This window comes from Corvus hawaiiensis, chromosome 9, assembly GCF_020740725.1.
Source record: "Corvus hawaiiensis isolate bCorHaw1 chromosome 9, bCorHaw1.pri.cur, whole genome shotgun sequence".
NCBI classification, from domain to species: Eukaryota; Metazoa; Chordata; class Aves; order Passeriformes; family Corvidae; genus Corvus; species Corvus hawaiiensis.
In genome coordinates this window covers 12,316,924-12,337,015 of record NC_063221.1, presented here as the reverse complement: position 1 = coordinate 12,337,015, position 20,092 = coordinate 12,316,924, and the positions used below count along the sequence as shown (strand labels likewise).

The 20,092-nt window shown below is 39.2% G+C and overlaps 1 protein-coding gene and 1 long non-coding RNA gene across 15 annotated transcripts in view; one reads left to right on the top strand and one right to left on the bottom strand.

Moving 5' to 3' along the window:
* NTNG1 (netrin G1) overlaps nt 1-20,092 on the top strand; it is a 150,974-nt gene that overhangs the window by 30,767 nt on the left and 100,115 nt on the right. The gene's annotated exons all lie outside the window — the stretch shown is intronic.
* On the bottom strand, nt 7,634-16,219 carry LOC125330365. The gene is made up of 4 exons (XR_007205478.1): nt 16,006-16,219; nt 14,673-14,757; nt 13,694-13,865; nt 7,634-7,883 (listed from the first exon to the last, which is right to left on the bottom strand). It is a non-coding gene; the product is annotated as an uncharacterized LOC125330365 (long non-coding RNA).

Here is a 20,092-nt window from a genome sequence, read left to right as displayed (position 1 = left end):
TTCACCGCAACTCTGCTTCACCCCAGAGAAAAGCCTCCTCCATTATCTTTTTAAATTAAAATGGACACCAAAAAGAGATGTTATATGAATTAAGAGAAGGGACTTTGCACTCTGGCTTGATTTGGAATAATTATAATTGTTGGGAAGTAATTTTCCAAGTACAGTTTCTGTCCCTAATTAAATCCATGGAAATGCCTCATTTTTTGGTTATTGCCAAGATGCATTTCAAACTCACACAGAAATGCACAACTGTAATTTCATTAGAATTCCATTTCTCCAGGCTATACAAGTGCAATGAAAGAAGAGGTAAAATTAATTAAAACTGTGGACATGTTTATACCCACCAGGTGTCATAAAAGGTAGTGGCTCAGACATTTTTCAAGTAATTAAGCAGACAGTTCTTCTTTTTCAGATGAGTTATTGCCCTTCCTCTTTAATCTATGTAAGAGATTTCATCACAGAGCTATTGTCAGGTGATGGGATTGCTCTTTACAGTCAGCATCCCCCTCGCACTGCCTCTCGTTAATCAAAATCACATCATCGCTGCAGAGAGGCAGTGACATGCAATCGGCACATTTCCAAAGGCAAGCTTCATGTGCCAAGCTCTGCCCACAATTTAGGCTAAAAAGGGGATAACACAATTTTCAGTTTAACCATATTTGGATTAAATAGCATGAGTGTTCATTCAGGGCACAGCACATCTTCTGCATGTAAAGCTCAGTTCTCCTCAGTGAGGGCAGCATTTAATCAGATTCATATGTGTTGGTGGTGTTTGTGTTATCGAGTTTTTTCATTCCATTTCTATTTTGTCAGGAGTTTTTCTTCTGGCCATGTTGAGGTAATCACTAGTTTTCCTGAGGATGTGCAAATTGCCATGGTTGCATCCTCAGGCAATAATGTACATAAGACTGTAATGATGGCATTTTCTAAGTTTTCAGTGGAAGTTAGGATCAGAATTTTGTACGTTTTCTTTCTCTGCCTTGGCAGTGGATATAAATACAGCTCTTGGCTCCTCTCTTTGGGCTTCCAGTACACAAACACAACCTCCACATCCTGCCGTGTATCCTGGGTACATAGCTCTGCCTAGGGCCGGAGCAGGTGCTCAGAGCACCCATGGTGCTCTCTGGGCACAGACACGACCCCACATCTTCGGTACCGAGAGCGAGGCCAGCCTGGTTCAGTCAGCCTGGACAGAGAAGGTGACTCCTGGGACAAAACAGTGCTGCCATTGCTCCTCCCGCAGGGTGTATGGAAGAGCCATGCTAACCCTGTGCTCCCCACAGCTCTGCTCTGCATTAGTAATAACCACAGAGCTGCTCTGCACTTTCAGTACCCTCACTGGCACATGAAAGCTGTTTGCCATCCCACAGCCAGGGGAATGGGCTAGAGCCTGCATTCTATAGCAAGTTGTGCATTGTCTCTCCCAGTCCTGCAGCACGGATGTAAACAGACAACCAAGTCCACCATGTTTTCTTAAGGAAAATAGTAATTTCTTATTTTTATTTCCTTTTTCAGTTGGTTTGTATTCTACAATGGCTATTAAGTATTTTCTAATGGGCGATTTTAATTATTTTTAATATTGCAAGAGAAAAAAGTGTAAAATAGCTTGCCCTGTATTTGACAAAGTGGAACATGCTAACTGCATTCAGTTGCAAATGTCCATAACAATGGACATACTTAGAGCAAAAATAATTCAGAACGGCAATATTCACTGCATACTTCCATTTAGAGTTGGTGCCTTCCTTGGTCTTGTTTTTCTTGGTTTTCATTTAATGCTCTGTCTTTATTAACTTATATAATTTTAATTACATTACCTTTCATAATATTGTCATATTCTCCTGCTTTCAACATTATCCCTTACAAGGTCATCTCTGATACATGACTAATACATTTGAATAAAATGCACAAATAAAGTATGATAGTCACATTAAAGCATATGGGACTGTGCTGAGAATAACAACTCAGTCTAAGCTTTGAACAAAAATTTTTAAAAAAATACAAACCAGTAAAACCTTGGAGATGAAGGTTAAAGTCATACACTTCTAGAACCAAATTCAGCTTTTTTATACTTTGTACCTGCTGTTCTGGGGCTGAGTTTGACCTTTTGAGGGTTGAAGATGGGGTTTGAAAGAGTTGTTGTTTTTATTTTTTTTCCTTTTCAAGTTTTAAATAGCCATTTTATTCTATTTCAGTACTAAATTCTGCCTTCTGCTACAACCAGCATAAGTCCAGAATACACCTTGACCTAAATGGTGCTTTGTTGCATTTCTGCTTCACATTTGTTACCTTTTTTGCAATGCCCAGGCTTTCAGTTAAACATCATAGGATTAAGCTCCATCAGTAATTAATTTTAAATATATTGCCTGTTCCACTGATTTACCACATTTCATTAGGTAAAATAACAAATAGAGCCCTTCATTTACTACTTTTGTGCAAGTCACACTATGCTGTTGTATTTCTCCCTAAACATGTTCTCATTTTTCCTCCTGTAGCAGTCAGCCCAGACATCAAATCATTTCTATCACATGATCTAGAGTCTTTTTTCTATTTCTGCAATGTCCTATGTCAGGTGAGGAAAGCAAAAATATATTTTAAGATAGGGTACAACGATGATTTATGGAGTGACATCTCAGTATTTCCAATGTTTTTATCCTATTCTTTTTGCATACTAATGTTATGAACTTTTTTTCCCATGGAAATTTCTGCTCCATACACATTGTGCTGTCTTACCTTCTTTTATAAACTTGAAAGAACTTTGGTTTACCACAGAAAATACTTTTAAAAATATTTAGTAGGCACCAAACTCCTCAAAGCTTAAGCTAAGCTACTTCAAAATCATCTTTAAACAAAATACAATATAGAGATTCTTAAATTTATCTAGGAAGAAGCTTTTCTGAGAAAGCTTTGGCAATTGGTATTTTCCATCACTTACTGGAGGAGTCATATGATTTTAATGTCTTGGAAAACAGTTTGTATGGCAGCCAGGTGCTTTCAGAGCATCTGATACCAAGTGCCGGCTCTTACTATTCTTTCATGAAGTAGGGTAACCTTGGATTAATAGAGAGTCCTTTATTACTTAAACTTATTTACAGTGCCTCACTAGCAGGGTACTAAACACATATTGTTTGAAGGTTTTTTTACTTTCACATATTGTGTTTTAAACTAGAAAAAAGAGACATTCTGATGGTGGATACTCCAGCACTTTGGACACACTACTGCAGCTGCACTTCATGCCAGGCTTGCCTTTTGATTTGGTGTCTCCTGACATGCTACAGCCTTCCCTGGTGAGCCAAGGGGGTACTGCACACAACCTCACAAGCCTTTGGCTTTAAGAATGTGAGAACCAACATAACTGCACAACTGAGACACAGTAATGCCACTGAGGACATCCCAAACACACCCACGGCAATAGTACCAGCACCAGCAGTGACTCAACATCAAACAACCAATTTCTTTCCTACCAGCATTCTCCTCTAACCCAGCACCACTTGCTGAGAGCAATTCCTGCAGGAGACACAGTAACACCCAGCAGAGGTTAGCACACAATACTTTCAACAGGTAACCACAGCATTAAATATAAATGTACTGGCTGCCCATAAAACACTATCCATAAATCAACAGCTGCAGAACTCTAGGAGAATAAAAACCATCCAATTCCTATTCAAGTAATGTGAAACTCACCTTGCTCAAAACTGATCAGAAGCCATCACAGCCTTCCAAACACTTGGCAACACCTACAGACTACCCTTGACATGCTCACTTAAGCTCTTAGTTAACCACCATTACCAACTTTAATTGGTTAAATTTGTGGAGGTTTTCAAACAGAAGAATCATCCACATCTGATTATGACCTCATTTCTGAAAGCTGGGTCCATGGTGAGGCAAAGCTTTCACCAAGGCTCTCAAAAGAAGTCAACCTTAAAAATGAAAAAAATGGAATTGAAAAATATTAATGCATGCTGTAAAACTCACACTTTAATTAACCGTGAATAGAGAAATCCACCAGTATTGTGTTTTTATATGATGAAAATATACTCGTGCACTGCATTTTTAGACTAACATTTTAGAAGTAACAGTCTAGTGTGGAGATTACATAGGATTTGAAGAATGCCTCTTTTTAGAAGGATAATACTCCTTTTAAAATGTGAAACTGGAAGCAGAATGGTAGCACCTGTGAAACACGTAGGTGGATAAAACTTCAGTAAATAAATCAAGCAGAGCAAATCTACTGTCATCCTTGGATATCTGGAGTGTGTTCTGATGCTTTCTCAGTAAAGAATACTTCAATTTTATTAAAAAGTATTAATTTTATTGAAAAGTTGTATGATCAAAAATCCAAACCTATAAATAAATAGGTATCTTGGAATAGCACACTGATGCTTAACATTCAGTCAAGCTAACTAAATCATGCTGTTTGTACCTGTCCTCATCCCACTTTTTCTCTAGCCCACATACATGTGTTTTTCTAGGTATGGGATCACTGAATTTTTATATAGCATGTAGGCAGTTATGTATGTCATTACCAGTGTGGCAGAAACAAGTTAGTTCTGATAACTAAACTTTTCCAGTGCAATTTGCTAAGTGAGAAAAAAAGGAAACAGAAAATAATTATAACCTGTCTGTGGATAAATGTGACAAAGGTGAGCTGTGCCAGCAGGGTCTGGAAACTGCAGTAATCTGCATGTCTGTACATGTCCTGTCTTCTCTTGTCTTGGGACCACAGTCCTCTTTCCTTGCTGATAAAAGTAAGATTGACTCCATCACTTCCAGGAATAGAGGCTGAAGCTAGACACACATTTCAATAAAGTGGAAGCTAATCTAGTGAAGCATCTGGAAGAGAGGTGGTAATCTTAGAGTATTTGTCACTCTTTTCCTCTCTACAGGCCACCACCTCTGAAGGTTTTCTAGTTTCACAGAATCTAGAATGTTTCAAGTGTCTTTTAACCTTCATTCAACAAGTGTACCACATGGCTGAAGATGAGTTGTCCTTTGCTGCTGCTCTTCTCGATCCTGGCTGGGGTTATTGCCCATTTCCCCTAGCAGAGGCCACAGAGAGGACTCCCCCACTGCTTCAGCCCTGAGGTCTCCTGGTTTAGCTCTAAACCACAGCCACCAGGGCAGTCAGCAGAGCTGATGAATTTTGCGCTGACATGAGCAGCCAGTCTCATCTGCCAGCTGCTGTGGGTCTGCAGCCTCTAGGGAGGGGCCATGGATTCATCCCTCCAGCCAGAGTCACTGGGGAGCAGATGTCAAAGCCCTCCCTGAGCTGGAAGCATCTTTGTGTCTGAGCCCAGTAGTGCTTTGTGTCTCTTGGTTTTGGATGGGTGCATTTATCTAAACAAAGCTCCTTCTCTGTTTTGTTCTTTGCTTGTTTGTTTGCTTGTTGGTTTGGCATTTACAGATAGAGGGATCAAATTCCTTCAGTACTAGTTCTCTGTATCCAATACTAGTTACAAGCAGAGTAAGGAACTTGTGCTTTCTCACACCAAGTTCTCACCCTCACTTTTTTATTTTGGCCTTGTGGTAACATCCCAGCTGGTTCTCTCCGATATAACCACATGGAGTTGTAAGGTCTTTTTGTTTCCTTTTCCCAATTCCTTCAGCAGCTGTGTTGATTTAAATCCATACACAGCCTTGAATTGCAGCAAGCTGTAGTCCTGTCTGTTCCACCCATGGCAGAACATAGTGTCTCACTAGCTGCAGAAACAGTTCTCCATCTTTCTTCTGGACATCTTGCAAACCACTGTCAAAATTGTTTTGTGCCCCAGCCTCCTGCCAAGTCTCTTTCACATTCAGGTGATGAGTTAATGCTTATTCTTCAAGAGGACCAAAGGGTACCCATGAGTCCTTGTTTTCAGGAGCACTATGAGCTTCCTAAAGCAGCTTGGGAAGTCCTTGAAGATGCCTTGGCCATGTACCATAGGCATCCTTCTTCACAGGTCTTGTCAGGTGGGCTCTGACACATGGATATCTGTCAGAAACATTCAAAGGAGTCCCATATGTGCATAACTTCCCGTTGTACAGCAAACACTGCAGCTAGATAGTTTTGTGCTTTAAATAAAGCATAAAGCTGCATTTTCAAGGAATACGGTAAAAAGCCTTTTCACTTAAAGAGCAAATTACCACATTTCATCTCTATCAGCTTGGTCTTTTCCTGTTTTTCTCCTAAAATGGGCATTTCTAACGGAGGTGGTAGAGCCCTGTGCTCACAGGGAGGCCTGGTCTCGATCCCTCAGGGAGGCTGAGCTGTGATTATATGTGACCTCACTGTGTCGACCCCACTGTGCCACTCTTTACTTGAGACAGGAAACACAAGGAAATGTTTTCTTCCTCATTTTCACTACTTCTACCTAAACCAGATTTTTGCATTACAGCATTCATGCCTGGCTTTGTGGGTATGCAGTATACCAATACAGCTACTTTAGGGTTGTGTTCTTAGATATTTCAGAAATTATGCTTTAGTCTGGCAGCTTCCGATGAACTTTGTCAGTGAGCAGGCTAGAAGTCTGACCTAAGGGGTTTGTATATTCAGCTGTATTAAAGCCATCAGTATTTGGGCAACTCAGGATTACTGTGATTGGAAGTTCGAAAATACAATGATCTTTTGTGTCTAGTGCATGTTATGCAGGAGAATATTTAAATCAATAGTAATGCTATCAGAGCTGGAAATCAAATGCAAAATAATTCCCTGGGCTTCCCATGTATAATGACATTTGTTCTTTTGATGAACTGCTAATGTATTCTTGGACAGAAGAGCTGCCAGCCCAGCCAGCTTCACTATAAAATGGCAGGACAGCGAGAGCAGGATTGTATTTACTACTATTTACTGCTAACAAACTACGCACCTTTCAACATGTTGTCTCTCTGCTATGAATTATTCCTGTTCTGAAAAGGGAACATCTAAACAAACTTTAAGACTAGTCTGTTAAGAAATTACTATTTTCTTCAATGAAATGTTAGTTCGCTTTGTTTGTTTTGAAGTGACATTATCTTTTTAAAAAGGCAAAAAATTATTTCAGCTGTGATGCCTGCCTAACACTCCCAGCAATTTCCATGACTCTTACCATAAAGCATTTTTTTCTCTGCGTTCATTTCTCGTGTTGGTTTCTGACACCCCGCGCAAGACAAGCAGCCTGACCTAACCTGCAGCAAACCAGCACTGGCCACAGTAAAATGAACTAAATCCACAGTGCTGTCCAATGGAGAGATGATGAAGGGATAAAAAAGCAGAGGGAAAAAATCCTCTATTGTTTTTATTTTATGCTGGTAGTAATTTGGGGGTTTCATTTTTCACAGTAATTGTCTAAAACTCACTCAAATGATCAAGCAAAGATAAATCTGAGAGTTGTTTTGCTTATTTGTTTAATAATATCATTGTAAGATTGAAAAAAAGGGCAATTATTTTGAATTTTATTACCCGGAATTATTAATTTTGTGAGCTTTTAAAAAGAATAGTAGTTTGGAGATTTTTTTCTAGGCATAGTGCTGTGCTATGATTCCTTTACATAGTGGATTCATAAAGATTTAAAAAGCATGAAGTATTTCTGATTCCCAAAGGAACTCTGTCTGGAAGATGACAGCCATAAGACTGTAGAGAAAACCTTATATTGTATGAGCTCTAGTAATTTTTAGCAAATGCATCATTTTATCTTGAGATTGGTTGATGCTCTGTACCTGTAATATTTAGGTATTTTATAAGCTTAACTCTTAAGGTATCAGTGCAATTGTGTGATTCATGTCTGCAGTCCAAGACAACCTGCATAAATCCTGCTCTGGTTACCTTTGGTGCTTCTGCTGACTGCCACCAAATTCCATAGACCGTGCTTAAAAATCCTCAACTGTGTGATATACAGCTCCCAAAACATCTCTCAAAATGTGTGAGCCTGTCGGAGAAGAACAAGTGAAAGTTTTCATCTTTGCAACCATCAGAATCTTTTACCTGACCAGCAAGCAGAAAAGCTGAGTGCAGTGCCCAGGCCAGCCCCCCATACCAGCTGTGGCACACGCAGCCAGATTATTTCCATTCATTTCTTTTGGATACCAAAGTCATGGGAGTGCATGGAAGTTAGGTGATTCCTTCTTTTGCTTTCCTGCTTTCTCCATTGCTCCAGAGTCCTGCATGCACAGGATTAGGCTCTTTGCTTATGTAAATTGCTGAGCACAAAATATCCCCAGTTGTGTGTCCTCGTTACAGACTGCAGCACACACCATGCCACTCTCCCTGCACAGAACAGTTTATAGCCAGTTTCTTCCCTAACAGAGCAAGTGCAAATTTTATCAGGGTGATGGATTATGTAAGAAAATACATTTTCCCCATTGATTCATTGTTTCAAAGGACCCATTATCTCTCCCATTTTCTTTAGCATTCCCCTAAAGGTCATATCAATGTTTCTGGAACTTTTTGAGGAAAAAATAAAACTGCGATTATTTTTCTTCACATCTGAAAAAAGAATAATTTCACAGCTGTTGGCAAGAGGTTAAGAGTGTGCCAACAGCTCTAATGATTAGCACAGGCTGCTTCTGTAGCCTGGTTTGCAGAGAGCTCATACACTGTCTTCCATGTTTCTCCAGTTCTCACTGCAGGGCCTGGAGAATCCAGGAAAACTCTCTGTGAGAAAAGCAGCTTGGTATCAAAGCAGTCTTGCTGATAAGATTCAGTCTGGTTCACCGCTGGCACTGATAAAGCTTTAGGTGGCTAGTAAATAATAGATCTATTTGTGCTGTATGTGTTAGCTGCTACTACTTTTACAAGGAACACAGTCTTGCTGGCTTTTGGCTTTTTGTAATGAAGTGTGTCTTAAAAACAACTTCTCTTGTAGAAAAAGTTCATTGGTCTCCATTTCAGGTATTTAAACATTATGTGGGCTATTCATTTAAAAGGATGTCTGAATACCTGAGGGTTTAGATTATCAACAGATCCTGTCAGGTGGGGTCTGACACAGGCATACACACAGGCATTCACACATTCAGAGCATTAAACCCCCTTAGATATGAATTTATCTCTGAACAGGGGAGCTTAAGAAAGTGGGGATGGAGAGCAGCCCTGCTCACTGTGCTCCTGTGCTGGGGCTGGGGGCAGGTTGTGGGGTCAGGCTCCTCCTGCCTGTGCAAGTGAGCACAAAGCCCCCCAAGCCCCATGGAATCCATAGTGACTGTGCCACAGGAGGTTTAACCTCTTTCTGAGCAGTCACTTGAACTGCATAGGCAACATTTCTCTCTCACTGCGCCTGACATGGGTGCCTTTGCTGACTGTCTCTTCGCCGATCATCATTGTCATTCTCCATGGCAGGTTTAAGCATGAAACCAAACCCTGGTGTAAAGCAGGCACTCTCCTGGGAGGCAGATGAAGAAGCTGCCAACTGTTTGGTGCCAACTGCTGTGGGCATCAAGCCGCTCACTGTATCTTCCCCAGAAATGCAGGCATGCATTTAAAATACCCAGCCACTCTCACTGGAGACTGTATCAGTCAAACATTAGATATTCATCTTTCATTCCTGCCTATTACTAATTGATAGCCGAGGTCTTTAGCATGCATCATCCATATCTCATTGCATATCATAGCTGTAACTAAGTTAAAAATACAAAGACCCTGTAGAACTAAGAGACTTTATAGATCTTAGGTTTACACGATGCTGCCTTTTGTACAGAAATTCCTATTCTTCAGCTGGTTAGGTCCGTGCTGTGCTCTGATTTGCACGAGTTAAATCCAGACTAACATCAGTAGCTTTAGCAGAATTAGTACAAGTTTGCTCTCATTTTCTCTATCAACATTAGTATTTTTCAAGCCCCACCATAGCAAGGGTTATCAAAACATTTAGACAAAATCTGAGCCTCAGGAAAGATGGAGAGATGTGAGAGCAGGAGATGAGATGGGGTAAGCATTGTGCTTCCTCTCCTTCCTTCTGCACCTTGCCCCTAGCCCAGGATTGGTACTGAAGCTCTCTCCCTTGATGCCAAGTCTAGGGAAAGTAATCCATTCTTCAGAGCTGGAGATTACTAGTTAGTGGGGTTTCTCACTAATTTCCATTAATTAATAAACCATTTCTAATTGAGAAATTTGCAGAAAGAAAAAAAAATCTAGACTATTTGAATATTTCTTCCATTAAGCAGAACTGCAGAGAGGACTGCATGGCCAAATAGGCTTGAAAGCTTATTTCCGGTTTTATTACCTTCTTTCTTTCACTCTAAAAACCCTGCAGAAAATTTGCTTGAAATGCTGATCCATCTGAACTTTAAGTTGACATCTGCATGAACTTATTACCTGTGGTTTTGGGTCAGCGTCTTGGCTGCTGAATATACTTTAACATTTTTAATCTTTCATTTTTCTAGCCTTTTTGCATTTGCCAGATTTCAACACTTTTGCAATAGCATATAGAGGCACCATTTTTTTCCTCTATTAATCAACGGAAAGCAGAGAAGAAAAGGAAATTAGAAGAAAAGAAAAATAAAAAAGAAAGGAAAAGAAACTTGAGCAAAAGAGCAAGCACCGTTATTTTTTGAACAGGCAGCTGCTTCTGACAATTCACCTAAGGTAGTTTTCTTTTTCTCTGTAGGACTTGAATTCATTCCTCTCAAGACTTTGGTATTGATCGTCTTTCTTTTCAGAGTTCCTGACCTTCCTCCTTTGCTGTCCCAGCCCAGCTGATATGCTTTCATACAGCTTTGGTTAGCTCTCGGCACTTGCATTTTACATTTCAGCAGGGATACCCTTGACGTACTTCATCTACTCACATGTACCAGAGCAACAGAACTGGTGAGGGATAGTCTGTAGATCTGGCTTGGTTTATTTGGTTTTTAATAGATTATGTTATCTGTTGAAATAAAAAGTCAGGTATTTCATAGTTGTTGCCACAGCTATGAAAATCTCACAAATAAAAGTCATGGTCTGTCTAGAGCATGTCTTGCTTCCCTATATCCCACTTTTTTCTTTTTTGTTTCTTTCCTCCTCCAAAAACCTGAAACAATTCAAAGTGCTTTGTGCCAACATTTTGAAAAAGTTACATTTGCTAGATACAAAAATCATTGTTGGTGGAAATTTTCTTTCAAGTGAAATTTTCAAATTTTCAATTTGATGTTCAGCTCAGAGCCTGGACTTTGAAATCTCAAAGTCTTTCACAAGCTACAAGTTCTGCCCTCTTCAAAGCACGGCTGGAAACTGCCTGACCCCCCTTTCACAGTCTGTTCCTGTTCACTCTGTGGAAGGGATGCTTCTGCACATCCTGTGCCTCGCTGTCCCTGTCACCATCTGAGAGCCCATCTGCCTGCCTTATGCCTTGGAGCATGCAGGAGAAGATCCCAGAGGCTGTCTGAGGACAGAGCGGCTGCTGGGCTCCCGGGGCAGCTGGGTGTGAACCATGCCCGCGGGAGGCAGGAGGCACAAGGAGCTCTTGCTGGTACTCACAGATAAAAGTGGCCACAGAGAAAGCCAGATGAAATGGCCAAGTGTTGTGAGACAGGGAGCACAAAGGGAAAGCAGAGGTTTGCTTTCTACAGTTCACATCTTCTGTGGAATGGAGGGCAAAAAAATTGACGTTGGAGTTGCTGATTCCTTCTGTGGTGAAGTGAAAGTAAGTGTAGGCCACTGTGGAAATGGCAACAGGCACTCTTTCAGCGGCTGAGAAATGAGGAAAATAATTCTTTCACACTATATGGAGAAGGAAAACATAGATGTACGTTTAGCCATGGTAGAGGAAGTGAAAACAAGAGCTGTGTGTGGTGATACCACAGAAAAGAGCAGAAAATAATTATTGAAGAAAAAAAACCTAATATAATATATATTTAAATTTTATTAGTTGTGCTAGGATGTTTCTTGAACCATCATTAGTATGTTCCTGTTCCTGTACTCCACTCTTCTTTCTAGGCCCATTCATTTTCTGATTTTTTTCGCTTCTTTTCCATTGCTCCTTTTCCTCTTTCTTTGTGAGTAAGCAAGGTTATTATTAACAATCAATTTTCTTCTTGACATGTAACTGTTCAACAGTTACCTATCAGACTTTTCCATCCTTTGGCCAGCCCTACCTTTTCATGGACCTGGTATAATACACTTAATGCATAGTTAAATTCAAGTGATGGATCTAATGACTCACAAGAAAATTTCAATGTCATTTGAGGAAAATGTCATGATAAGCATTTCTCAACAGTCCCTAGGGAGCATCCACCCAATCTCAACTAGTGTGAGCTACCAGCAGAAAAAGTACAAGGAATTCCTTTTTTTTTCCCCGCATCATTTTGACATGACAGCCAAGTTACATAAATAAAAACTAACTAACTAAATAATATATGAAATAAATAATATAAATAATATATAATATAAATTACTATATAATAATATAAATAATAATAAATCCCATCCTTGCATGTCTGATAGTGAAAGTCAGTAAGAGTCACCTGTATTTGTTCAAGGAGGTGTTTATTTTTGGTGGCATTTCTTTAGGCATTTCCTATGTTAGTTTTGGTGGATGGATTTATAAAAAGAAAATGCATGTAAGAGAAAAGATGTTAAAAGACAACTAATGTTGTTAATGTGTCGACACATTATTTTCATCCTTAGGGAAAGTGCTTTTTCTCCTATTTAAAAACACTTCTGCAATGCTGCCCTGGAAACATTACTGTGCACAACGGCCTCCAGCCTGCTCACTGGGGACTGAAACCTGCCCACCTGCTTTTATTACCCAACGTTGATGCCAAATGAAGAAGAAACACATTCATGTTGTAAAATCTTTAAGTGCTACTTACTAATTCAGATTAAAAAATTTATAGTCTCATTACTATTTCCAACTGGACTGAGTTAGATGGCACTAGGCTGACTTACACTAGCTGAAGATCAGGCTGTAGTTTTCAAATGACATGTCCTCCTAATTAATAAAGGACAGCTTACACTGCCTAATTTGAACCTGTGCCAAACATCTCTTTCTCCACCACTTAATGTTCACAACCCTCGATCGCTTGTCTGAGGCTTTGTGGTTAAAGGACTGGGTTTGCTGTGTGGTTTGTGCTAGGTTTGATGGCTTGGGGTTTTTTAGTTTCTGACTGTATATATCCTTCCTGTTCTGCTTTGACATTGACATTGTGTTTTGCTTTAGTCTGAACATGTAAGAACAGACAACCTGATCTGCATGCACCATTTGTGTCACATTCCCCTCCTGAAATTAGTATTCTTCAAAACAAACCAATATGTTTGCATTGCATATAACAGACTATCTGTGACAGCCAAAAAAATGAGTACAGTATGCACATCATTTCAAGCTGATTATATTCATTGCCATTCAGGTCATAGCTCAGATTAATTATTGCATTTGTGTAGGATGTTTGTTAGGAGGTTTCCTGATTTGTGGTTCAGAAGATTGATTACTTGTTACATTTACTTTGTGGTTTCTGTGGGGAAAACATCTTTAAGGCTTCAGCATTTACAAACGTACTGAGGCCAAGCAGGGCCACTGAGAAGTGAGGATACCTACACCTGCCACATCAAGAAGCTGTGACATACGTCTGCATTAATACCAGGTTAAAAAGCAGAAGATGTATAAAACAAGCATTTGCTTTAAAGTGCCTCAGTCTAGAGATAGTAACATAGCCTCAAGCACTGATGTACCTCCCATAATTAAAATAAGGGAAAAGAAATTAAAAAGCTTACAGAAAAATGCCAACTGGCAGGTTCGTATAGGTGAGACAAATGGTTTACAAAAGAGCCCACCTGAATCCTGGCTGTAGCTGGTACACAATTTGCAAAGATACAGGTTTCTAGGCCTTGAATCTCATCATTTGACAACAGATTGACCCAGGCTGTGCAGGCAAATGCAATGAATTGCTTGATGTTTCTCCTAGAAATTGGCTGGTTTGAGGCAGAACTAGGAATATGAAGCTTCCTGTGGGAAAAACCACAATGTTCCGATTAGTATCTAGATGATTTTACAGGTATTTTTAGGAACACTAGCTTTAAAGGAATTCAAAAATATGTTCAAGTCAAATTAGGAGGCATCCTTGAGCCTGGCAAAGGATAAAGGCAGGAACCATTAGATTTTCATTTATCTCCTGTACCTCTCCTGAAATATGTTAATTAACCAGATAGACTCACAGTTCGTATTTCCTGACCTGCTCTTTATCTTTTTTGTCAAAACACATGATCATATACAGCTGTTTCCAGCAATAAAAGTATGAGGTACTGAAAAGAAGACAAAAAGTAAAACAAATCAGCAACCATGTATGCTCTAAGTAGGTTTTAGAAAGTGCCTTGCAATGCAGTGCTTAAAAAATAGGAATAAGCTATAAGGCTTTGTATAACATTGCAGGAGACATGAAGTCTGTCTTCATTCATTCATATAACTCACTTTAATTGGGAGCTAATGAAGCAGAAAAAAAAATTTTCTTTAAACTTAAAAATAATCACTAGAGCCTGATAAAAGATCTTAGCAAACATTTAAGATGGCAGCATTGCCAAAGGAACTTTGTTTCCTAATTGTTCTCCTGGTGGAGCCAATAACAGCCCCAGTCAGAAATGGTTTAGAGGACCCTTTTCTGTTTGGTTGTTGTAATGAGATAGACTGTCAAGTAGAGGGTAGTGGGTGTGGTGATGATGGATGTGACACAATAGCACCAAACAGATAGTTAACAAGTTAGTTGTGACTTGCTGCTAAATCTTTGCATCCAGCAAGCAAAATGTTGTGTTGTGATACCTCTTAACGCCGTGATCAGTGCTAACTCTCACACTGGTCCATGCAGTAACTCAGTTGATGTTAAACTGTAACATCTTTCCCTCATCTGAAAAAAAAAAAAAAAAAAAAAATTAGAAGCACCAGGTAGACTTATTTGTCAAATACTGTAGGAGATTTACCTGCAAGAGTTGCCTAATGCTGGAGCAATGTGGTGTCAGTGAACCAGACCATCAGTTTATTTTTCAGTGGAAACGTATAAACCTTCCTTAGTGCATTTGCTGTGTCTCATACTTTTCCTTCTCTCATGCATTTAGTTTCAAAAATGGCATGTTAAGTAAAATTACTGAGCATTGCAAGCTATAAAAATAAATTATAGTTCAGTTCCATTAGAAGCCCACTTCCGTTCACAAGCATATACTGTTTATAAGAGCATCTTTAGACTACTGGGGGAAAAGGGAAAAAAATATAACTTACAAAGTTGCACTTCTGGCTGTTCTACATGAGAAGTTCTTGTCCTGATCTTTACCATTTGTTTTGTCATTTAGCATAATGTCTACTAAGTTAGAGGAGTGAAAGGAAATTAGTCCGTAGGGAAAATTACTTAATGGTAACTCCCTTTTTTTTAATCTAGCCCTTTTACATCCCATTTTCTTTACCCACTTATGACAGTGACCTTTTATTTCCTTTTGCTTTTCTTCTTGTGTGCAAAATTCCTCCACTGCCTTCGGACTGGACACTCAATTCTTTGCCTCATACACAGCAAAATGAAGGTGGGATTTCATATGCATGAATGTAGTTCAGCAATTTCGACTGTGTTAGCACAGATTTTTTAAAAAAAAGGGGCAGGAATGCCTGCCCATGGGAAGCAGTGAATTAATTCCTTGTTTTGCTTTGCTTGTGTGCATGGCTTTTCCTTTCCCTATAAACTGTCTTTATCTCAACCCACGAGTCTGCTGGCTTTTACCCTTCCAGTTCTCTCCCCAGTCTTCTGCAGGGGGAGTGAGTGAGCAGCTCCATGGGACTTGGAGGCTGGCTGGGTTAAGTCATGACACATATTCAGGGGAATGAGCTGAAATAATTGAGGACTAAAGAAGAAGAAAACAGTAACAAAAAGAAGATGTCTTTTTAAACTTCAATTAGCTTTTGCAATTTTTTTTTCTGATGTCCCCAGTGCTTCACACTCCTCTTTTCCTGTTTCATACCATTGCCACCTCTGCATTTCAGTTTTATCCGGTGTTGCAGACAGTTGTCACTAACTTGTTTCAAAATTTAGTTGTACTCTTTCCTCCCCCCTGCTCCTCCCCAGTCTCTTTGCAGACTTCCTTCTTGACCAAGGACACACCCCAAAGCCTACCTTTGAAATGCAGGAGGAGGGACTGCAGTCCCTAGAGCTGGATTCCTGTGAGCAGGCACGGCCGTGACACTCCAGTCACTGATCCCATTTATGCAGCAGCACATGCAGCTCACACAATCAGCTCTCAGATACAGCTGCAGTCGCTTTACGGAGGCTACTTTAGGGAGCAAAGGCTCTGAGCTGTGAATAAAGAATTCACATTTAATTCTCTGGCCAGAAGATTATCAGCAGCATGCATCAGTAAATGCTGCCTATGAAAAGCACAGCTGACCACTGCTCCTCTGTCCCTGAAACTTCCCATTTCTGCAGCAGTTATCCATTCTGGGGCACTTTGAAAAGTAAAAATCCCAGTAATGATGCCAGCATCAGTTGTGATTGGTCAAGCATCCAAAATATAATTTAGTTCACATATTTGAATATCAAAATATTCAGCTTCTGAAATCTTAATGTATTTTTCAGAGAAAATTGATTTTGATAAAAGATACTGTAGGAGAACCTAATACATGTTTAAAGATTTGATTTCCTAATTTTTTTGTTGTCTGTTGCAGCTTTAACAAAGTCACAAGAGTTATTCCCACTTAATCCTGGTTTACACTGATTTCCCATAACATTTCATTAAAGATAAGAATATAAGCACTATAGTGCAGATTATCTATATTTTCACAGCACTAAAGAGTAAATGTATATTTTTCCAGAGAGTTTATTTAGTCACCATTGCTATCATCCAGGAGGCTACAGATAATCTTCCCTCAAACTCTGGAGCAGTTTAGGAATGCAACACAGAATCTCCTTTGTATGTAACTTCTCCCATATTATGTCATGGAGGAGTGTTAAAAACAAGAGTTTTCTCTAAAACTGAAAAAGCAGCTCTACTGAAAGAAGGGAAATGTATTGTTCTTACAAGTACCTGCTTGTGTTGGCTCATTGCAAAAATTAATAAGCCTTCCCCAGCCCTTCTTACTCTTCCACTCTGCCACAGATTCAAAACCAAAATAAATCCTTTCTGCGGCCTTCTCACCATTGAGTTAGCCTATACTGCAGTGGCCCTTTAAAGAATTATTTTATAAATACAAAGCACGTAACCACTAAGGACACTGCAGCCTGGGGTACTGCCTTTATAGACAAATGGTATATTTTCTTGCAAGATCCCTCTCACAAATAATTATTATTCTTGGTATCTCACCAGTTCAAAAAAGTTTCATTTCCAAAGTCTAGCACACACATGCATCATGAGTGCCTGTTTGGCTAATGCCATGCAGGCAGTGTGCTGCAGCCTGCCCTCAAAGCAGCAGTTCTATTTGCAGAACATTCTATTTGTAACTTAATTAAACTCACTTGGTGAATTATTTTAAATGTCATAATTCATAATTGGTGTTCGGCACTTTTTTAATGCAGATATATTAAGGAATAATTAATTTTACATCAAGTTAAGTCCAGTAATAAAATAACTCTAAACAATGAAACACAGTGTAAGATCAGTCCTCATCTGTGATGATTAGAGGGGCACATTGTTTGTTGCAATGTCATTTTTTTTTTTTGCAATTATTCATCATTAAGAGACTGATTTTATTCAGTGTCCCACATCGAAAACAGTGTGTCCCTTCATTATTATTTCTACCAGTGTGAGAAAATTTTGTCTCATAAACTTTCTGCTGTTTACATAATTGGAGCATCTAGGAGCAAATCTGCTTCAATTTAAATCAGTGCAAAGATTCCCACAGTCTTCAGTGGGAGTTAACAGTGACACACGAAGGACTAGTCCATCACAAATGCCAGAGTAACAGCACCAAATACATATATGTATATGTATTTGGTGTATTTGTATTTCTACTTATGCTTCTGCTGCTTCCTGAAGTTTTCCTGCTTGGATTTGCTTAGGAGTGTAGGATGTGGCTGTTTTGCATCCCCTTCTCCAAGGCACAGCAACAAGCAAACACCTGAGCTTTGCTAAGACCAGCACATGCTTGACAGCTTGTCAGTGTTATAGTGACAAAAGAGCAGCTGGCCATCAACAAAATAATAAAACTGACAATGAGAGATATTAAAATGCTGTCAAGAGGGGCAATGCCTCCAGGCAGAGATTGTCTTCACCCCTCTTTGGACAATGGCTCTCAGCAAGCTGTGGGCTTGCACCACTCCATGACATGCCACTGCAATACCAATATGTAAACAAATAGTAATAATTAAGACATTCAACAAAATGACAGCCAGCAGAAAGCTTTTTTTCTCTGCTTAGCTTCAACCACTGTATAAATCTTGTTCGTGTAACTGAACTGTAAACATTTACACAGACCTATGGTATTCAACACAGTTATGCCCCTTGGGCCACTGCTTGAGCTGAAAATTGGCTCCTCAGCTGCAAATAAGAAGCAGGATGACAATAAGTTTAGACTCTTTGACATCTATGATTTTTAATGGAAAATATGGACTATCCAGTACGTAATCAGCATTTTAACACCATTACTTCGGCTAAACTCTTCTGCAGGGTGATAAGATTCATTACTGCATAAAAGCTAGTCAGAACCTCAACAAATCTGCCTTTTCAGTCTAATCTCTTGTAGTTGCATCACCCCATGCCTACCTTCACTCTGCTAGCCTAGACTCAACTAATAAAGCCAGGCATGTGTAGGTGTAGGTATTAAAAAAAGAAAGAAAAAACTAAAACAAAATCCCATTTGTGATAGTGACTGACAAACACAGAGCATCTTAAATGAAGGTGTCCTGAAGGACTTAGAGCCTGCAGTGTAATTTAATTAAGATATCAAAGTGATAGCATTATATTATCTATGACACCTATTCTATTATAAAGAATTTCTTTAATTAACAAAGGCAGTAGCTGAGAAGGCAAGCACTGGTATGAAACACAATTACTCTTCAGATTTACTTGAGTCACACTTGTTTTACTGCCTTTTTATTTGCCTTCAGGTGGGGCTGCAGCCCCTGTTCCTTGGTTTCATGGACTCCCCACAGCCTCAGGATGCCACAGGGATCTTGTCCTAAGCCCTGCCACATGCACAAGCTCCAGGAGCACAACAATGACTTTTAGTTTTTCCTCAGTCAAAAACTGCCTCCTCATTTTCCTCCACTGACACCAGGGAGAGCAGCTGATGGCAAAGCAGGGCAGCTTCGGAGAAGCGCAATGTATGCGGAGTTAAAGCTGCTGGGAAGCGACAGGATGATCTGGGACCTCATAAGCACTGGGATACCTCCCGGAGCTTTTATGCAATTGCTATTCAGGTTTTATTCAGTAAGAACATCTGTTGGTTTCAGCAAATTCATGTCTAGGAATTAAATTAATTGGATCTCAGGATAGGATTTGCCTCATTGAAAGGAACTTCAGAGAATTTAAATAAACTATAAAGTCCTAATAAAATATTTTCTATGGCATAGGGTTGTTTTATAACTACTTAAATATCCCATCATATATTCAACACACAGTTTTAATGGTTTTCTTATGTGCTTGCAGATTTTAAAAAAAAGTCAGAAGTTTCTATTTTTGAGCATCATATCCAAAATTTTTGCATCAGCCAAGTCCAGACACCTTCAAGTATGCAGGCAGTTTCTCAAGGTTTCAGGGGTTACTGGACCCTACAAGGAAATGCTAAGTCAGAGTTAAAGCTATTTGTAAGCTTTTACATATAGATATAGATATAGTTGTGATTCTCTTATATCCACAAAATAATGATTACAAAATTAAGTCTAGAAAAGCAGTCTAAGAAATATGAAGGAACTTGGAAAGGAACTTGAGTAGGCATAATATCAGATGGAGGGATTGATTTTATGATTAAAATTTAGTCAGTACTGTGTTGCAGAAAATATACAGATAAATAGAGAGATATGGAGTCACAAATGTTTGCAAGGAGATGAGAGGTAAACAGCAGATTTTTTTCTTTAATAGCTCCTATGACAAAGAGAAGTAGCTCTCCAGCTTCTTGAATAAATTACATTAATACATAATTACTATAACCTTACTGTGTCACTGAGTTATTAAAATCAAAGATACCTTAACAGGCTTGCTTTTTTCTTATATATATTTTAATTTTTGGCCAGCATTTTTAATTTGCATATGCCCACAAAGTATTATTAA